We start from the raw sequence: 7,571 nt of genomic DNA, 5'->3' as shown, positions 1-7,571 counted from the left end.
TATTATGTTGTATAACACAATGACGGGGAGTTTAATTATATGAGACAGTTGCTCTCGTGTAGCTACAGTTGCAGTTCTTACAAAGTTACAAAGCAGCCAGGGAGACACTGAATGCAGCATTAAGTGCTCTGGGGAGTTTATGGACAAGGTAAAGTTCAACAACAGGTTATGAGAGTCTCCAAAATGACCCCTCCCTATACCAAACAACATCAGTGTGTTCTTTCAGTCAACAAATTAACTGATATCTGTAGCCTAAGCCTAGCCTACATATCTAGTCCCAAACTGAATTCTAATATTTCTTTAATGATTCATAAATTAACTTAAAAAATGATGGATTATGCAAGTTCAGTTAAGACTTAGACAAAAAAATATTTTGGCTGGGTACCTATTATTTATTTCAGTGACAGGAAATAAAATAAATAGACAGACAAAACATAAAAACATCAAGGAGGAGCAGTGCAGTCCGCTCTGGTATTGCTTGAATGTTTTTCATTCTGTCATCAGATTATACGCCCACAATGACAGGATGACTAGAATAACAGTGAATTGTATTATTAGCTCCTTTGCTGCTCACTGCCATAACATATGATACTTTTCCCTCAACACCTCATTCTCCCCGGAGAGGGGTGCGTAATTCACTGTGCATGAACATGCCACAGAGCCACCTGTGTGCCCTGAGTTTATGCTTCTAAATAGTGGCACAGCTCCATACAGGGGGGGGTGGGCACAAATGAAGGAGGGCGGGGGGTGCGATGGTGATGATTTAGGAGTTTTAGGGATGGAGGAGGGCGTTGCAAAAAGTCAGTGTTAATGATCACCAGCGAACAGTGAAACCGTTGCATCTGCGAGAGCTTACCACTGCAGTGCCCATGCCTGCTACTGTCTGAATGCATATAAATCCGAGCTTGACCGGCAGCTGTTGTGGATTCTTGCCCTTGACACAGCTCCAGTCTGCTGGGTGGTGGGTGTGGTTTGGACTCGCTCTGCCCCAGACTTGAACCCCCCTACAGCTGTCACTGCTCCGCACAGCTATGCTGAAGGCCCTGGCACAGACTGAGAGGAGCACTGGATGCTACGGTGAAGGAAAAGGGAGGGCTGCAGTGGAGAAAAGATGCTACTGACAAGTCTAGATGTTAATGAATTTACATACATGGCAACATGTCTTTAAAAATACGGCAAGAAACCAGGCAACCAAATGAACCAGATGTGTCACTGAGGATAACCTCTCTTTTTAAAAAAGAAAAGAAAAAGAAAACCTCTGTTCAAGACAGTTTCCTCTGCTGGTGACAACAAGCTTGTGAATGTGCAATGGCATTTATACATTACTACATATCCATATTCATGGGCTGGAGAAGTTAATCAGTCAACTATAAAGAGATGCAAAATGGCTTTCAAACACAGTAAATATGACATAAAAAGAAGAGAAAAGACACTAACAGAAACATAAAGACTACAAACAACTAGAAAGAGATTCACAATGACTAAAGAGACAAAAAAACAGGAGATATAAAAAACAACAACTACAAAGAGACAAAAAACAACCACAAACACATGAAAATTACAGCATACAATCACAAAGAGACACAAAGCGAGTAGTACAAAGATGCCTGTTGGGTGTCATCTGTCCTTACGTAGAGTTAAGGCCTTTACATTTCTGTACACGTCTTAGGTCAGGCTTCATACACGCACAGACTTTACATGTTTCACAGCTGGTGGTTGTGTTGCAGTGGTGTTGCGTAAACAACAAAGGAACATTAGATGGCAAATTTCAAAATACAGCATTCAAACTTGTTATAACACGCTTCACAAGCGTTGCATCACAATTTTCATTCATGCCTTTTTAATTATTTATAGATGATTGATAGAAAGATTACCAATAAATCATTGTTGTTTTTTTTACTGACAACTGAGTGTCACAGGTTTTATTTCTTACACTACTTCATTTATAATGAGTGATTAATTAATGTAGATGCAGCATTTAATGTTGCCTGAGGTGAAACTCCATATTGTTAGATGGCACTGTACATAAAAATAAAAGTAGCCTTAATTGAAAATACTCAACTCAAATTATATATTTCATTACTTTCAACTTGTTTCATAATCACTGTCATGTTATTGTATTTTTCTTTCCATTAGTGGCCTTGTCAGTGTTTTTGAACAGCAGTTCATTCTCTGTCCACAAGAGGATTCCTAACACCAATTGTCTGAAGATGCATGAAATGCTTTTTGTTGTGTTCAAAAGCTGCAATTACAGTAATGTTTGTTTTATCAATGTGACTCTTTTGCCCCAGAACATGGTATGGTGTTGCCCTCCCCTAAAGCAAATATTTCTGCTCAACCTGCCGCAGACATTCTGGGGTCGAATCATCTTACGGCTATTTTTAGAGACTGCTCTTTTAAGAGGAATGAAGTGTTATAAAAGCTCTAATGACGCCTACTCTCGCCCGCCCACCGTAATGACCAAAGACCCCACCCTGAACGCTAACTGTGCAAACGGTTTCCAGGGAATGCTTTGATGTTATGGTTCGCTGCCCCCACCTCTGTCACTAACTCAGTCATATAGAGGTCCTTGCCCCCACCTTCTGTCAGCTTAATAATGTCTGAAATATTTATCTTTCCCTCGATGGTCATCAAGACTGCATTCTTGCACCGTTAACCTCTGAGGGCAAAATGTTGTTGACATCATTTCTCTGAGTAATGGTTGGGAATGACTTGCCCATGTTTCTCTGTTTGCTCACCTTTTGACTTGTGGAACGGACACCTGCACCACAAAGAGATCGGACACCAGAACGCCGCAGGAGAAGCAGGGGAGTTATTTGGTTTGGGTAGCAGGTGTGTAAGGCTCTTGTTTATTCGTGTGTGTGTGTGTGTGTGTGTGTGTGTGTGTGTGTGTGTGTGTGTGTGTGTGTGTGTGTGTGTGTGTGTGTGTCCTCTAAAGGGGTGGCCATGAATCCCATCCAAACTCAGCAGGAGTCCACAGTGTTCACCGAGGTGTGAAGTGGCCCGGGCCAGGAGTTGATTAGAAACCTGGCCTGCATTACAATAGAGGCGAGAAGCAGCAGGGGCCCCACATTACGGCTTTAACAAACAAGTTAAAAATGCACAAGAATATCCCATGTGTACCTTGAAAGAGGTTCTCTGAAAAGAGACCTGTTGTTTTAAATGATATACAATAAAGACCCCAGGAGGAAAGAGCAAAGGTCACCGTTCTGGTTAAATGGGTGCTGTGGTAAAAGCAAGAGCAGGTCATTAAAGACAGGTTTGACTGGCACAACTTAGATAAACCTGATTGTCTAACAAAAAGGCTTTTTAAATGTTCACACTAACTTGCAAATGTTGTGGAAATGAAGTGCTAAGTGGCTCTGTTTTTTTCATCTACTTTCAAAATGATACAACATAAAAGTATGTGAATTTCACTTAAGCAATAACCTTTAAAAGACTGAGTAAAACAATATGAACTTTACTAATCACACATGGAGACTTAAACAAATACCAACCAATGGTAACTTAAACATTTATTTCTACTCTTTGAGTCGGCATGCAACATATAAAAAACAGAGAATAAACGGTGCTGAACGCCACAGTACATATATATAGTGGGCCTAAGTCTGGATTAGATTGAGACAAAAATAGTTGAGGAAGTTGCAATAAAAACTAGTGTTGTTTTCCTGTATTACCATAACTTGCAAAAGTGATGAGAGATCAAACAGCTAAAAATAGACTGTCGCTGACTTCCTGTTGTACTGTAGTGACATCGACACATAACTCAAAACACATTTTGGCTACACAACTGCGTAAGGGAAGTGTGACATGGAATCATCAGAGAACAAATGTTATTGTTTCATTTATTCATTTGTTGTTTTTGTTTGGGTTTTTTTTTTTTTGGCCTGGGACAGTGCAACAAGCTGTGAACAATGGAAGGTCAAATAGATTTGGAAAACATTTGCCTTTATCCTCCACATTAGTAAAGTAGTTCATCCTGGCTGTACAGATGCTAAATGGCAACTAAATGTTCTTGGTGCTACAAAACAGCAATACAGAGGATGTTAAACTGAAACTAAGCATTTAAAGGTGCTAAAATGCCCCACAGAGATACGACTATGCCTGTCAGGTGATAACTGTCGAGTTACCAGGTAGAGGGCTACAATAACAACAACAGTACAGCTAGCACGAGCGTTAGCCTGTCCAGGTGCATAACCATGCTCCCGCATGGTTTCTTGTCACAATTATTGCTAAATCCACATACTGCATGCTAATACTGAGCTAAAGTGAAGTCTAAGATACCCTGCTGCCACATAGGCAGTGAACGGGGCGTTGATTTTGTTGACGCATTTTTGAGGGATGACTCGAACATGAATGAGGATTAAATTCCAGGTCATACACCTGTTATAAATGCCTGAATATCCTGTTATTTTTGGTGTGGTAACTTAAAACGTTATGGTTACACAAAGTCACCGCCCTGTTTAAACTTTTTTATTTTCCTTTCCAGTAACAACACATGGTCAGCAGTTTCTCACCGTTGTAGAAGAGTGATTCAAGTTCACAGAAATTGTGAATATAATATAGTATAATTAGATATGAGAAGAGTCTAGGTTACATGACATATTTACCTGTCACCCCCCTTCTCCCTTTACTCTGAATACACTATTCATGGGATGTGATCCAGGGGTGAGCGCATTCAGGGAGTGTTGGGACACGTACAAAGGGCAGTGATGGCATGGCTGGCATGCTTCAGTGGATTTTATGAGTGTCAGCTGCGGTGGGCATCAGATGGTGTAATAACATGACAGAGGTCAATCCTCACAATGGCCCACTGAGACACATGATGAAGACAGGGGCAGTGGACTAATGGGTGGGGGTTTATAATGTTAGGTAGTAAGGGAGCATCTGTGCACTGCTGTTAACTGTAAACAAGGTTTGTGAGACATCATAAAAAAAGCATTTGTAGTGTTGAGACCACAACTATTGGTTGATGCCTAACTCCTAAGCCAGCAGCTCACCACAGAGAAGTATGTGCTTGGGTGTACTGTATAGTATCTGTTACTCTCTTAGCAGGGGCATCTAGGCTATATTTGTTTTCTGTCTAACCATGTACTAATTAACGTGAGAGCAAACCCCATGTATTCCTCTCTACTATCACCTCATGTGGACTTTCATGTTTAATTTCTTCATCCTTTGTATTCAGTCAGTGATCTCAAAACCTGGACAAGTAAAACCAAAACTATGTGTTTGGCTAATACCACAGTGTTGAATCATTCACATGCAGCAAATGAGACAACAAGCCTTTTATGTGACAGGTTGTGTTAGATTGTACTGTTCTCTAATCCTTTATTTCATGCCTGTTTTGCTTGTCTTATAGTTACATTATCTTGTACACAAGAGATTTTAATATGGCTGAGCTCACACATGTAGTGTACATGGATTAAATACCACATCCTAATTAATAAATGCAAAAATGCTCCTTAAAAGTGGAACATATTTTCAACAACATTACCAACTACCATCGTTATTGTGTCTCCGCTAAATAAAGCAAAGCTCATTGAAGTGTCACTGAAGTGGTTTTCACTATTTATTTCCATAAAGGCATGAAAGAAGCAGCGCAGACAAACACCCACTTCTGCCTGTATCTCTCTCTTGAAAACGCTGTCCTGCACACACTCACACGCCTGCATGCACATGCACACAAACAAACACGCTCCCTCGCCGCACACAACCTCGGAGGGAACAGAGGGGGGTGGGGCGATGAGAGGATGATGTCACCCCTGTAGACAGCTAAGCTGAGGCTTGAGATAATGGTGACTTTTCAGGGAAGGTGATGTCATTCTTCCACTGCTACCTCCCCCCCTCCCCTTCCCTTCCCTTTCTTCCCTCTCCTGTCCTCCCTCCCTCCCTCCCTCCCTCCCTCCCTCCCTCTCTCCCTCCCTCTCCTGTCTCCCTCCCTTCCTCCCTCCTCTCCTCATCCTCAGTGCAGGTGGCTGGCCAGGCTCTTTGAATCCCAGCGCAGGAGAATTAGCTTTTCAATAGGCACAGAGCATTCAGCCCCCCCACCCCCCCGCGCTGTGCACATAGCTGTGATGTATGAGACTCTTAATGTGTGTGGGTGTCATGTGGGTGTCATGTGTTTGAATGTGGGTGTTATGTGTTTTAATATGCATGTGTGTGTGTGTGTGTGCGTGCATTTGGATTTAATGTGCAGCATTTTCTTTTTTGGGGGTGGGGTGGTGGTGGGGGTCCGCTTGTTCATGAGTTGAGTTCTGTGTTGTTAAAGCGTTTGTTTACACCACTTTAAAGCGTGTTCATGTGGCAGCATGTGTATGCAGGCTGAGCGCATGCATGTGTATGTAGATGGGATTTCTGCCCTCCATCCCAGTTGCCCACTGAGACCAATCAAGCAGAGAGCTGCCAGGCTGCAGGGCTGGCTGGCACTGAGTTCCTCCCTGAGCTCCTCGCCCTCAGGATCTGCTCATTTAAGGTTTCCCTGACTTCACACAGCCCCCGGTTTCTCTCCAGAAATTGATTATATCACACATTACAGTCAGTTGTTTGGGCTTAAGTGGTTTTGTGGACCCAGAACTCTTATAGGGAAAAAGAGTATACTGTCAGTCAAGTTTTATTCAGAAATACTTTGGAAACAAAACAAGAACCGATATACATACCACCACAGATAGCACATAACTCCCATATTCTGTGATATAAAAAGGCAGCTTTACTTTCCAGAAAGTTTAAGCTGAAGACCTACCAGGAATTTGCATATTATGGAGATGTGGTTTAACCTACTTCAGCACACTGGGCTGATTGCCACAGATAGTGATGCTTGAAAGCCCAAAGGCTGTTGTACCTCTAGTCTCACCGCTGAGCTCCAGGCTGCTCACCGTCAGTATTTTTATCCCTGAAAGCTCACCGCTAGTGCACTGCACTTTCACTCTGCCAAGTTCTGGTACGCTGTCTTTCTTCCCCTGTTGAGAGGACTCAAAGCAGCGTGTGTTAGCTGTAAACAAGTTCCCACCCCCCACCCACCCACACACACACACACACACACACACACACACACACACACACTCAGGCTGTATCTGGGCAAAAAGCACTTTCTGAAACCATAAGCATCTGTCTTTATCATATGATTGCTTTTCGCATGTCACACACTTGAATCACGGGGCACAGAAGGTTTCCCTTCACACCTAGAGGAAGTCGACCAGAAGCACACGTTACAACTGCACAGAGAACAACTGCCCACGAGTGTGCGCACAGATATGAACATGAGCAATAACAAGGCAGCATGGCAACGAAACTCTGCTGATATGTAACACATGGCTCTTTATTATTCACTGTGAAAATCTGTGATGTTGCAATGTTTATTTTTTATCTTTTTAAATTCTCTAGTCATTGTTCCCATATTACTTCCCCTTTATGTTTATGGCTGCATGCAGCACATCCCACATCAGCATGTTCTTAAAGTAAACATTTGACTTTGAATATGTGCAGGAATAATTAGCACGCTTGTGAATCTTTATTGCATCAACAATATGGCACCTTACATAACAGTGACACATTGATACCGAGTTTTAGCTCAT

This window comes from Trachurus trachurus, assembly GCF_905171665.1.
Source record: "Trachurus trachurus genome assembly, chromosome: 24".
In the NCBI taxonomy this organism is placed as follows: domain Eukaryota; kingdom Metazoa; phylum Chordata; class Actinopteri; order Carangiformes; family Carangidae; genus Trachurus; species Trachurus trachurus.
This window is presented reverse-complemented; position numbering follows the sequence as displayed.